The sequence below is a fragment of the Cavia porcellus genome, unplaced genomic scaffold, assembly GCF_034190915.1.
Source record: "Cavia porcellus strain 051 isolate PalLab524CR breed Dunkin Hartley unplaced genomic scaffold, mCavPor4.1 scaffold_26, whole genome shotgun sequence".
NCBI lineage: Eukaryota > Metazoa > Chordata > Mammalia > Rodentia > Caviidae > Cavia > Cavia porcellus.
The window spans coordinates 3213989-3227952 of NW_026947509.1; positions in this window are offsets into that span (position 1 = coordinate 3213989).

The window sequence follows — 13964 nt, forward strand, 5'->3', positions numbered from 1 at the left end:
TAGTATTGGGACAATTGAGGAAATGTGAAGATCTGTAGTTTAAATAATAATACTATATTAATGCTAAATATCCTAATTTTGAAAACTGAGTGAACTTTGCTTCTTAAGCAAATAGCTATTATCTTGGACAGTACTCACTAAAGTATTTAAGGAATAATGGGATTGATAGGATTATTTCCAAAAGATGAGAAGTATAAAACAAAAAGAGGCTTTTATTCTGAGAACATGGAGAGAGATGACCGGCACCCCCCACCGCTGGCATCCGGCGATCTCTCCAGCAGACACGTGACATGGGGGGTATGTAAGTAGCCTCGGTTTGGGGTGGAATCTAAGGAGGGCATTAGGGATGCACAGGTAGCCCATTGGTCCTAGGTTTGGTGCCATAGGCAAATTCCCAGGGGCAGGGAAGACCGCGTCACAGGTAAATTCCTAGGGCCAGGCGAGATAGAGGCTTCCTGGTTCCAGTTGAGGTTTTCCTGGCTACAGTGTCCTGTCTGGACCAAAAGCCTTGCAGGGATACCATGTATGAAATCTACTCAAGTGTTTTAGTGTTTGCCTATATTTGTGTATGGGGGGGATGGATTATAAAATAAACACAACACAATGTTAATAAACAGTGTTTCTAAGTAAAGAGTATGTGGAAGTTTTGCTACAACTCATTGTAAGTTTGAAATTAAAAGTTTAAAAAACTGAGCAAAATGTGTGTTATGCTCTATGCTTATGGCCTAGTAACCATGTATCTGGAGCACGGACCACATTGTTATAAATTACTTATAAATTAACTGACCCCGTCGTCATGCTGTTCTGTATACATTGTTCCCCCCACCCCAGTAACCTGTTTGCTGTGTCAACTTTTGTTCCCCTTGTAAGAGACAAATGATGCCGTGTCCACCATTGTTCCCTTTATGAGAGACAAATGTTCCTGGAATTGGCAGACCCGGGGCTATGAATTGGCTAACCACCCACTGTGAAATGCCTCTGACCTCAAGCAAAGGGGAACAAATGCCCAGCTTGTTTCTGTTTCTCATCCCTATGTACTTCATTAAGCTAATCATAAATGAACTATAAAAATCAGTCAAAATTCTAACTCAGTTGCACAGCTTTGCAAATTCCATCTGCACTGTGTCGCTGGGCCAGCCTCATTCTCAAATGCTGGGATTATAGGCGTGAGCCACCACACTTGGCATTTTTGAGTGGGGTGGTTCTGGTTGCATGTTTTTGCCTTTTGTCTTGAGATCTGGCCCACAGCAAGAGGTGTGTCTCCTCTAAGGTCACAAGACATCTGATCCTCTGTGCCACCTTTCTTGAGGGCCTATGCTTGTCTGACTGCCTAATTATATTTTTAACTAGCTCAGCTGCCTGTAACAAAATGGTACTTTTTGTATGTCAGAAGTAGTTTGAATTTTGTGCAGGCCCATATCTATATGCTAGTCCCTGATAACTCCCTAACATCCCCAGGGGCTATGGATATGTGATTAAAATGGAGGTTAGCCTAAATTCTGGTTGCCTAGAGGCAAGTAGGGGTGGGACAAAGCAGGAAGTCTGCCGCGTGACAGAGGCAAGGTGAAGAAAGGCAACATCCTGTACGGTCATGATCTAAGAAACAGGGCAGCCTCTGGAAGCCAGAGAAGTCCAAAGCCTCCTCCCTGAGCCTCCAAGGTGATCTGAGTTTGCCACACCTCAACTTCAACTGTGCGGAGACTCATCTCCAGTATCTGGCTCCATGACAGTAAAACTTGTCATGTTCAAAAGAAAAAAAAGCCGGGCATGGTGCTCAGGCCTGTAATCCCAGTATTTAGGAGGCTGAGGCAGGAGGGTCACTGTGAGTTCGAGACCAGCCTGGGCTACAAAATGAGCTCAAGGCCAGCCTGAACTGCATAGACAGACCCTGTCTCAAAACAAACAAACAAACAAAAACCAAAAAACAAAAACTTGTCTTGTTTTAAGGCACTAAATTTGTTAAGCAACAATACAAAATGAATTCATTTCCAGAAAGCCAAAATGGCATTTACATACAAAGACAAACTGCAACAGAAAGAAAATGTTTCCAATACATTTAACAAAGGATATTCTAAATATAGAAAAAAGTCCTATTTTTTAAATTTGATGAGCATACAGAATTACCATGCATGTGAAGAAACTGAAGCACAAGGCTAAGAAGCTGGTCCCAGGGTCCCATAGTTCCAACACAAAGGTTGAAATTTAAAATTCAACTGGACAACAAGCATTTGAAGAGACATAATATTAACTCGGGTTTCAGAAAGAGATACAGGAGTTGCTGGTGGTGCCACACACTGGCAGGGACAGCCTGGTCTAACCCCACACACCTAGTGACTAGCAGGAGCCGCCCAGGGACACTGGCCTCAGGTGAGTGCTGAGCACATCATAAGTGTGGCAGACAACACATGGCAGGTATCCTGAGAGCACAGTGTCTAGTTTTAATACATGCGTTCACCACAGTGAAGATGGTGAAGGTACCCATCACCCAAGCTTCAGGCCCCACCACAGTCCTTTCTACCATATCTCTTTCCTTCCCTAAGAAGGCCATTGGGTTGTTGTCACTGCACTGTGGATTTATTTATAATTTTTAAAACTTTGTACAGATTAAATCATTCAATATATACTGTTATATCTAGTTTCTTTCATTCAGCATATTTTGAGACTCATCTATCTTATTATGTTTATCAAGAGTAGTTCAGGGCCAGGGATTCGGCTCAATGGTATATGAACCTGCCTGACAAGCAGGAGATCATGAGTTTGATTGCCAGTACCAAAAAAAAAAGACGAAGAAACAAAGAAAGGTAAAGTAGTTCATTCCTTTTTATTGCCAAGTAGTATTAAAGTATGGATATATCATAACATTTATCCAAAAACCTGCTAAAGCTTCTGCTTGTTTCTAGTTTGGGGTTATTACAAATAAAGCTGCTATGAACATTCATGTGCAATCTTTGGACCTGTTTTTTCTTTCTTTTTCTTTTTTTGTCTTTTTGAGACAGGGTCTCACTATGCAATTCAGGCTGGCCTTGGGCTCACTTTGTAGCCCAGGCTGGTCTCAAACTTGCTATGATTCTCCTGCCTCAGCCTCCCAAATGCTGGGATTACAGGTGTGTGCCATCACACCTGGCTTGACCTGTTTTCTTTGGGGTAAACCCAGGAGGAAAATAACTGAAGTATTCAGTAGATGTATGTAGGTATGACTTAAAAACTATCCAAATGTTTCCCAAAGTGGTTGCACTATTTTACATTCCCACCAGCAGGGTACCAGTGTTCTGTTTTACTCCATATTTTTGTCAACCCTCAGTATGGTCATCTTTTACATTTTAGTCATTTTGATTCTTTTCTTTTTTCTTTTTATCGGTACCAGGGATTGAACTCATGACCGCCTGCTTGCAAGGCAGGCGCTTATGCTGCTGAGCTAAATCCCCAGCCCCAAGTACATAAGATTTTATGGTAATCATGATTCCCCATTACATTGCTTTAAAGCTTTATAATGTTTTCATTCATTAGTTGGAATGGTTTTATAATGGTTTGTTTGACTTTATTATCTGTGATGGTATGAACAACTATTTTGAAGAAAACAAGACATTATAATAGCCAGTGCTGATTTAATATCATCTTGCTCTGAAGTCCTACCATGCTTTTGTTCTTCTGTTTCCATTGGTTCTATCATGTTGTATCTTATTGGATTTTATTATGTGTGATAGCATGAACAAATTTTCTATGGAAAATGAGATAACAGAGTAGCCATTGTTCGTTTTCTGTTATTTGGTTCTGAATGCCCTGTAATACTTTCATTCTCTTGAATGGTTTTATACTATTTTGTTATGTTTGATACTATGGTATATGAAGTTATGCTCAACTATTTCAAAGAAAGAGACATTATGGTAGCTACTGTTAATTACGGGTTATCTTGTGGTGAAATACTGTGTTGCTTACATTGTTCTGTTCTGATCTGCTTTTGTTATGTCCTCTTTTATCTTAATCTCTTTAAAATAAAAAAATAAAAACAATATATTTTAATTAAGATGTATTATGGTTCCGGGAGAACATGGTGGACAAATAACAGCAGCCACGGAGGCTCTCTGAGATTCCCAGTTTAGAATCCAGGAGCGGTGCCGTGTGAGGAGTCCTACGTGTGAGGGGAAATGTACCCTGCCAACCCAGGAACGAACTAAGCTGAGAGAAACCAACTGGAAATGCAATCCTGATGCTATAACAGGAACAGATAAAATCTCAGTGCAGAAGCTGGATCCTCCACCATTGGAGCCATGATTTGAATTTCCTGCTGCTGATACTGCGTCTCAATCCGCACGGCAAGGAGAGAGACTTGCGAAAGCTGAGAGCTGGAATCGGAGAACCAAAGGGCGTTGAGAGCGGGACTGGCAGGGAGACCTACATCGACCTGCGGTGAGTGAGAGAAATGGGGAACCTTTCATACACTAGGAGGCTCCAACAGAGGACATTCTGGGAAAGGGCAGACTAGCCAAAACAGGGCCCTGCAGTGACTTTAGTCGCATATTCCCCTCTCAAGTGGGAATGGTGGGGAGCGCTTGGCCTGGTGACACTGCGGACTAAGATCCAGTAGGCTAGCCCAAATCAGGTTCCTGCGCCTGGCGGTGCACCCTAGCAGTGAAGCATTCAGTAGGTTGACCTAGAGGGGCGGGCCTAGCAGACGCTGCCCAGGTCTGGGTCTCCCTATACACTGCAGTGGGCGTGAACACCTAGCTAGTGTGATTCAAACAAACTGTAACTGACAAAGAGAAAAAAAAAAAACTGGGCCTCCTACAGATGCTTGCATGGAAGGAACAAAAAGTATGGGAAAAGGGAGCAACAAGAAAGGGTCCTCAGTCCCCAATCCTGAGAACACTGATCCAGGAAAGGTAAATGCAAAAGAGAATGAAGACAGAAAACATGCAATATCAAACACGGCACCTATAGGCATACAGCGGTATCTCCAGAGCCTCATAGACGAGTTCAAAAATGAAGTATTTAATGAAATAAAGCAAGAAATAAGTAGAATAGTTAGAGAAATGCTAAGCACCACCCAAGAAAAAACAGATGGTGGAATGGAAGAACAGAAAAAAAGGGGAGAATTGTTTGATGGAGAAAATAGAGAAAACATAGTATACATGAAGCAGGTTCAAAGAGATTACCAGGAAACTAAAAACTATTGAAAGCTGGCATAACAGCTTGAAAGAAACTAAGGATAGATTATCAGAACTGGAGGACAGATTTGTAAGATGGGAGCATGAAATGAAAAACTTCTTAAAAATAACAAGAAAACAAACAGCAATAATACAAAGACTAGAAGATGATAACAGGATCGATAACTTAAGAATTAAGAACATAAAAGAAGAAGTAGGGACTCAAACAAATGAACTACAAAAGCTATTCACAGAAATAATCCAGAATTTCCCTAATTTAGCAAAAGGTAGAGATACTCAGATGTATGAGGCATACAGGACCCCAAGCCACCTACAACCCAAACAGAGCTACACCCAGGCATATAATAATCAAAATTCCAGAAATCCAATATAAAAACAGAATATTAAAAGCCGTCAAAGACAAGAAACAGATCATTTACAAGGGAACACCCATCAGAATTACAGCAGACTTCTTGGCACAAACCATCAAATCACGAAGAGTGTGGGGGGAAATAATTCAAGCTTTGAAAGATAATAACTTCCAACCAAGATTGATATATCCTACACAACTGTCCCTAGAAATTGATGGAAAAACAAGGCGCTTCCAGGATAAAGAGGAACTAGGGGAATTTGCAATCACCTATTCAAGTCTACAGAGATTACTGCAGGATATTCTAAAAAAGAAAAATGCCAAGATTCCAGAAACGTGGCAGAGAGGCCACAATGAATGGAGCAAAAAGCGAAATGAAGAGGACAAACTGACAATTAATGACAGAAAAAGAGCTCAACAGAAATGAGGCAGGGAAGATTAGATGGTAGGAACAGCCATTTTGGAGAAAACAAGACATCATAATAGGTAGTGCTGATTTAATATCCTCTTGTTTTGAGGTCCCATCAAGCTTTTGTTCTTCTGTCTCTATCGGTTCTAACGTGTTGTATCTCATTGGATTTTATTATATGTGATAATATAAACAAAAACTTTTATAGACAAGGAGATTATACAGAAACCATTGTTCATTTTCTGTTAGTTGATTCTAAATACCCTGTAATACTGTCATTCTCTTGAACGGTTTTACATTATCTTGATGTTTGATGCTACAGTATATGAAGTTATACCCAAAGATTTTAAGTGAAGAGACACTATGGTAACTACTATTATGTAGAGATTATCTTGTGGTGAAACACTGTTTTGCTTAAATGGCTATGTTTTGACCTGCACTGCTTTGTTGTTATGCCCTCTTTTTTCATCTCAATCTCCTTTTTATTATCTACTTTCTCATTTTTATCCTTTTAATTAAGGGAAAAATAAATAAAAAATAGCAGGGTATATTATAGTAACCCACTTTGATTTCCTATTAACTTGATTTGAAACTCTGTATTGCTCTCACCATCTTGTTTTGACTGATTTTCCTCTATTCTGTTATGCTTGATAGTACCAAGTTTGAAAGTATAGGCAACAACTATGAAGACAGTAAGATTCATTATGACGCCCATTCTGGTTGACTATTATCTTCTTTTGAAGTCCTCTAATGTCTCCAATATTTTGGTTTTATTGGTCTTATTCTTTACTGTTTTGTTCAATTTTATTATAACTGATGATATAGGCAATTTTTTTTAAGATAACAAGAGGCATTATGGTAACCATTGTTGATCATCTTGCGTTTTGTTTTTACATTATGTATTACATCCATCCTTTTGATTTGACTGACTCTGTCCTGGTATGTCACATTTGGTTTTACTTTCTTCAAAAAAAAAAAAAAAGTAATAAGAACTGTGGGAGCAATAAAACCCAAAATGTGTAATTGTCATTGTACAAAAGAAAGGAAAAGAAAGTTCTCTAAAAGATATAACTGCATATATATTTAAGTGTATAAGACAGATAATCATATTACTGAGTTTTGTTGGATCATTGAACAAAACTGCTTGCAGTCTCGCTGTTTGAAAGTCCCCTCTATATGCTTTAATTTTGTAACTTCAACAAGTATTTCTAAGATGACAATATGTAATTAGTGATTTCCTACTGTTTCTTTTTTCTGAAATTCTGTATAACTTGTACCCGTTTGTTTTTTTTCTTTTTTCTCCTGAAATAAAAACTTTTTTTAAAATTTTATTTAAGGAGAAAAGAAAAAAAAAACAGTGAAAGGGTACAAGTTATACAGATTTACAGAAGAAAAAAATGAACAGTAGGAAATCACTAGTTAATGGATTACATATTGCCATCTTAGAAATAATTGTTCAAGTCACAAGATTAAAGCTTGTAGAGTGGACATTCCAACAATGATACTGCAAACAGTTCTGTTCAATGATCCAATAAAACTCTGTGATATCATTTTCTATCTTATACACTTAAATACACATGCAGTTATATAGTTTAGAGCACTTTCTTTTCCTCTCTTTTGTACAATGACTATTACACATTTTGGGTTCCATTGCTCCCACGGTTCTTATTGCGTTTTTGGAAGAGAGTAAACCCAAATGTGACATAACAGAACAGAATCGGTCAAGTCAAAAGGGTGGACATAATAGATAATATAAAAAGATAATACAAGGTGATCAACAATGGTTACCATAATGCCTCCCGCTATCTCTAATAGAATTGCCTATATCATTAGTTATAATACAATTGAACAAAACAGTAAAGAGCAAAACTGACAAAACCAAACCATTGGAGACATTGTAGGTCTTCAAAAGTAGATAAAAGTCAACGAGAATGGGCATTATAATGAATCTCATTATCTTCTCAGCTGATGCCTAAACTTTCGAACCTGATACTATCCATCAAAACAGAATAGGGGAACATCAGTCAAAAACAAGATGGTGAGAGTAATACAGGGCTTCAAATCGAGATAATAGAAAGTCAAAGTGGGTTACTATATTATATCCTGCTATTTTTTTCCTTTAATTAAACGGATAAAAATAAAAAAGTAAATAATGGAGTGGAGATTGAGAAAAAAGAGGGCATAACAGCGAAACAGCGCAGATCAAAACATAACCATTTAAGCAGAATAGTGTTTCACCACCAGATAATTCCGACCCAAAAGTAGTTACCATATTGACTCTTTCCTTGAAGTCCTTGAGTACAACTTCGTATACTGTAACATTAAGTATATCAAAACAATGTAAAACCATTTAAGAGAATGACAGCATTACAGAGTATTTAGAATCGACTAACAGAAAGTGAACAATGGTTTCTGTATAATCTCCTTGTCTTTAAAAGATTTTTGCTTATACTATCGTACATAATAAAATCCAATAAGACACAACCTGTTTAGACCATTGGAGACAAAACAAAAGCTAGATGAGACTTCAAAACAAGATACTAAATCAGTATTACCTATTAAGATGTCATTTTCTCCAAAATAGCTGTTCCTATCATCCAACCTTCTCTGTCTCTTTTCTGTTGAGCTCTTTTTCTGTCAGTAGCTGTCAGTTTGTCTTCTTCATTTTGTTCTCTGCTCCATTCGTTGTGGCCTCCCCACCACTATTTCTGGGTTCTTTGTATTTTTCTTTTTTTAGAATATCCTGCAATACTTTCTGTAGAGTTGAATTGGTGGTTGCAAATTCCCCCAGTTCCTCTTTATCCTGGAAGCACCTTGTTTTTCCGTCAATATCCAGGGACAGTTGTGCAGGATATCTCAATCTTCGCTGGAGATTATTATCTTTCAAAGCTTGAATTATTTCCCTCCATGCTCTTCGTGATTTGATGGTTTGTGCAGAGAAATCTGCTGTAATTTGATGGGTGTTCCCTTGTAAGTGGTCTGTTTCTTGTCTCTTACAGCTTTTAATATTCTGTTCTTGTATTGAATTTCTGGAATTTTTATTATTATATGCCTGGGTGTTGCTCTGTTTGGGTTTAGGTAGCTGGGCCCCTGTATGCCTCATACATCTGAATTATCTTTACCTTTTGCTAAATTAGGAAAATTTTCCTGGATTATTTCTGTGAGTAGCTTTTGTAGTTCACTTGTTTGTGTTCCTACTTCTTCTTTTATGTTCTTAATCCTTAAGTTATGGCTCCTCTTATCATCTTCTTGTCTTTGTATTATTGCTGTTTGTTTCTTTGTTATTTTTAAGAAGTTTTTCATTTCATTCTCCCATATTACAAGTCTGCCCTCCAGTTCAGATAGTCTGTCCTTAGTTTCTTTCAAGCTGTTATGCCAGTCTTGTATAGACTTCTTAATTTCTTGATAGTCCCTTTGAACCTGCTTCACGTACTCTATGCTTTCTCTGTTTTCTCCATCAAACAATTCTCCCTCTTTTTCTGTTCTTCCATTCCACCATCTGTTTTTTCCTGGGTAGTGCTTAGCATTTCTCTAACTATTCTGCATACTTCTAGCTTCAGGTCGTTGATAACTTCATTCCTGAATTGGTCTATGAGGCTCTCTGTATGGCGCTTAATGTCTATTGGTGCAGTGTCCGCTATTGCCTGTTTCTCAGAATTGGAGGCCGAGGAGCCTTTCTTGTTGCTGCCTTTTCCCATATTCTCTGTTCCTTATATATATGCAAGCTTACATAGGAGGCCCAGCTTTCCTGCCTGTCAGCCACAGCCTGATCGAATTGCGCTGGCTAGGTGTCCCACCCACCGCTGCGCACCAGGGAATTACGGACGAGGCAGCCTACGCGGGAGTCGCCCCTCTGGGCCACAGTCAGGCTCTGGGATCTGGGTTGGGCTAGCCTACCGAGTCCGCCAGCAGCGTCACACAGGCCAGGCACTTTTCACCAATCCCGCCCGAGAGGGGAATGTGTGGCTGGAGTCGCCACCGCGCCCTGCTCCCGCAGGACTGCCCGAGCCCAGATAGTCCTCCGCTGGAGTCAAACTGTGGTAGAGTGTCAGTTTGTCTCACTCACCTCACCACAAGTCAGTGCACGCCTCCCTGTCCATCCTGTTTTCGACTCCGTTCGCAGACTCCCGTTCACAGAGCTTCTGCGCGTCTCTCTCCTTTCCGAGCCGATGTATAGGCAGCCAGCCACCGAGCGGCGGGAAACCCAAATCACGGCTTCCAATGGCGCGGGGTCCGGGCTCCACACCGAGTCTTTTCTGTTCCTATTTTAGCTCAGGACTGCATTCCAAGTTGGGTTCTCTCAGCCCAGTTCGTTCCTGAGTCAGTAGAGCATATCTCTACCGGCTTATGTCTCCTTAGTCCGCACCATTCCTGACTTCTGAGCCGAGCCTTTCAGAGAGCCTCCGGTAGTTGCTGTTATCTGTCCACCATGTTCTCCCGGAAGCCTGAAATAAAATTTTTTAAAAGAGATGTATTATGGTCTTTGTGATTTTAATTTGTATTTCCTTAATGATGTTGAACATTTTTTTCTCATGATTACTTGCCATCTGTGAGGTTTCCATTCAAATCTTTTATTTTTAAAATTGGGTTGTTTTGTTATGAAACAGTGAAAGTTCTTGACGTATTCTGGATACATGTCATTTACCAAATATATACTTTATAGGGAATTTTTTTCTATGTGGATTATCATCTCATTCTCTGAATGGTATATTCAGAAGTGTAAATTGTGTATAAAGGTACATACCTCTGACTCCAGCACTCAAAGGCTGAGGTAGGAGGACACAAGTTCAAGGTCAGCCTGGGTTACATAGTGAGTTGTTCCAGACCTGCCTGAACTACCTATCTCAAAAACAAACAAACAAATAAACAAACCGCACACAAAAAATCAAAACAAATAAAAAAACAGAAGTGAAGATTTTAATTTTGAGGTCCAATTTACCAATTCTTTTCCTCTTATGGATTACATTGGTATCCAACTCTTTTGGTAATAGACTTCCTTCTGTTTTTCTTTTACAAGTTTTGTGGTTTCACAGTTTGAGATAAAAATTTACATTTAGAGAAGGAAGAAGAGGGCAGGGAAAGGAGGAAAAGCAAAGAAAGGGAAGGAAAGGGAAGGTAAAATAAAGCAGGAAGGAAAAGGCATAATTGATCTTGTTCTTGACATCTGTAAATCTTTACAACTTCCAAGTGACAAACAGTGCCTTTGTTATTCATGGTGAGCCGCCAGTATCACACCTGAATTCTGGTTGGGGGGGGGGGGGGCTGGCCATGCCGGGAAGATCAATCATGTGATTGGAGAGTTCAGGCTTTAAACTGCGATTCTCAGCCCAACCTGAGGGTGGGGTAGAGACTCAGTTCAGTCACACAGCCAGTGATTCAATCATGCCTACATAATGAAACCCTAGTGAAAACTCAGGGCTACTGCAGCTTGGGTGAGCATCTCTGGTTGGTCAGTACATGCCAATGCCTTTGGGAGGGTAACTTGTCCTGAGGACATGGAAGCTCATCATTGGGAACATCTGAGAGTACAGTGTGCCTCTCATCACTTGGCCGGTCCTGATTTGTATCCTCCACAGTAAAACTATGCATACAGTGATTTCCTAAGATCTACAAATGAGTTGAGTCAGCTACTAGAGGTGAGGAGAGAATGCAAATACCCAAGTTTGCAACCAGCTGGCCAAAAATCCAGTACCCTCGTAACCCTGGGGCTCAGCCTGTGTGTAAAGGAGTCTTGTGAAGACTGTGCCCTTAGACTGTAAAGTCTGTTAACCCCAAACGAACTTAACAGTGTCAGAATTGCACTGGCTTGCAACTTGAAGTCATGAACTTTTTTGCTGACTCCTTCAGTTCTTTTTCTGGGGGTACGGGGAATTGAACTCAGAACCTCGCCACTTGCCAGGCGGGTGCTACACCACTGAGCTATACCCCTGGCCGTGCTTCTTTCAGTTCTGTCAACGTCTGCTCCTTTATAAATTTTTGGGGTATGCTGGAGATGGTGCCCAGAGCCACACATGCTAGCCAGGTGCTTTACCACTGAGATACAACCCTATCCTTGCTGATCACATTTAGGACTGTTTTCTTGACAAGCTAAAGACCCCTCACATACACACCTCCAAGACTGGTAATGAACCTGAAGATTTTGCAATGAGCTACACATCTGGGCCTTTACTTTTTGAGACAGGGTCTCACCTAATTACTCATGCTGAGTTGGACCAGCCTCCCAGTCTGTGATTACAGGCACATGCCACCACGTCAATTTTTTTTTTTTTTTTTTTTTTTTTTACCAGAAGCGAACTCACGACCACGCACTTGCAAGGCAGGCACTTAGGCTGCTGAGCTAAATCCCCAGCTTGCCACCACATCAACTTATTTCTTACCTTTAGTTCCTGTTTCCTTGGTTTTTTTTTTTTTTTTTTTTTTGATAGGCTCTTACTATGCAGTTCAGGCTGGTTTTGCATTCCCAGCGATATTCCTGCCTCAGCCTCCTGAATGCTGGGATTACAGATATGTGTCATCACAACCAGCTCTCTTCCCCTCATTCAGACCCTAGAGAACAGTCTAAGCCCAGGTGACCACTTGTGTTGCCTCCACTCCTGAATGCTTCCATTTCCTTGCTGTGCCATTCCTCTCCCGTTGAATTCTACACAATCCTCCTTAGATACATCAGCTGGTAGTGGCTTCTCATTTTCCTTAACCCATGAATGGATTTGTTTTGTGTTCAGCCCTGAAGGCCATTTGCACTTGGTATGGAATCTGGAATTGGCAGTCCTTTCAGCTTTCACAGAATGTGCTACTTCTTTCTGCCTCCATGATTTCTGATATCATTATTCAAATGATTGTTTCTATATATGTTTTTTCTAGCTGCTTCCATTGTCACTTTAGTTTTCACCAGTTTCTCCAAGGGCCAGCCTGGGACCTGGGTGAGGCTTCATCTTTGGTAACTGGAGTAGCCTGGATCCATACCCACATGGCTGGGGTGACCACAGGTGTTCATAATCTGCTTTAAGAGGTCTTTTGTTTGGTGACTGAGTTCTGTTCTCTCCCCAGTACTTCCTGGTTCCTTCTCCGTTTTCTGGCAATGATCTGCTGCCGTGCTCCCGTCCAAACTCAATAAGAGAGAAGCAACGAGGGCTGCTCCAGCCTCTTGCAAACACAAATGTCTACCAGGGTTTCCAGTTCAGGTACTCGACATGGGCACCTCCTTAGGCTGCCTAGCGGGTGAGAACAGCAGGTTTCTACATTCTCTTGGAATTATGGAATTTCCCTCCCACTCCCTCTTAGCACTCTCTCTGCACCCCATCCTCAATCCCAGATTTCCAACGTGCTGTTTGGCTGCAGGATATGAGAGGGGAAAAAATGAGGCTCATCACTGGTTCAGTCTACTCTATAAATTCTAGTTTTCCTCAATCTATCTGGCAGGGTCTTCTTTTCAGAGTGCTTAAGAAGTCACAGTGGGCAGTTTATAGTGGAGCCAGATTAATACTTGTTATTTTTAGTGTGCAAGAGCTAAGTTGCCCAGGCCAGCCTTGAACTTGCAATCCTCTTTCTTTTCTCTGTCACCTGAGTGCTAGAATTACAGGAATACATCACCACTCCGTTTCCCTGTTTTAGGAGAAAAAATACTAAATGCTAATAATAATGCTACCGTTATTTGACATTTAATAAAAGAAGCAAACAGAAGGGTGTAATGAACATTATGTTGAGATTTCATTTTTTGTTTTTAGCAAGATGAACAAGAGTTGCTATCCATAGCTTTGTGCAATTCACTTCTCTTGCATCCACTCATTCTTAATTTTGGAACACATTTTTCTTGAGATAAGTTCTCACTAAACAATTCAGGCTGGCCTTGAATTCACTGACTCATTGCAGAGCCCAGGCTGGTCTCAAACTCAAGAGATCCTCTTGCCTCCCAAGAGCTGGGGCTACAGGGGTGCGCCACCACACTCAGCCCCAGCATACTGTCAAGACTGGTGCCATTATACAGCCAATTTTAGATTGTGTGTGGTGCTGAGGATGAAACCCAGGGCACTGCCCATGAAAG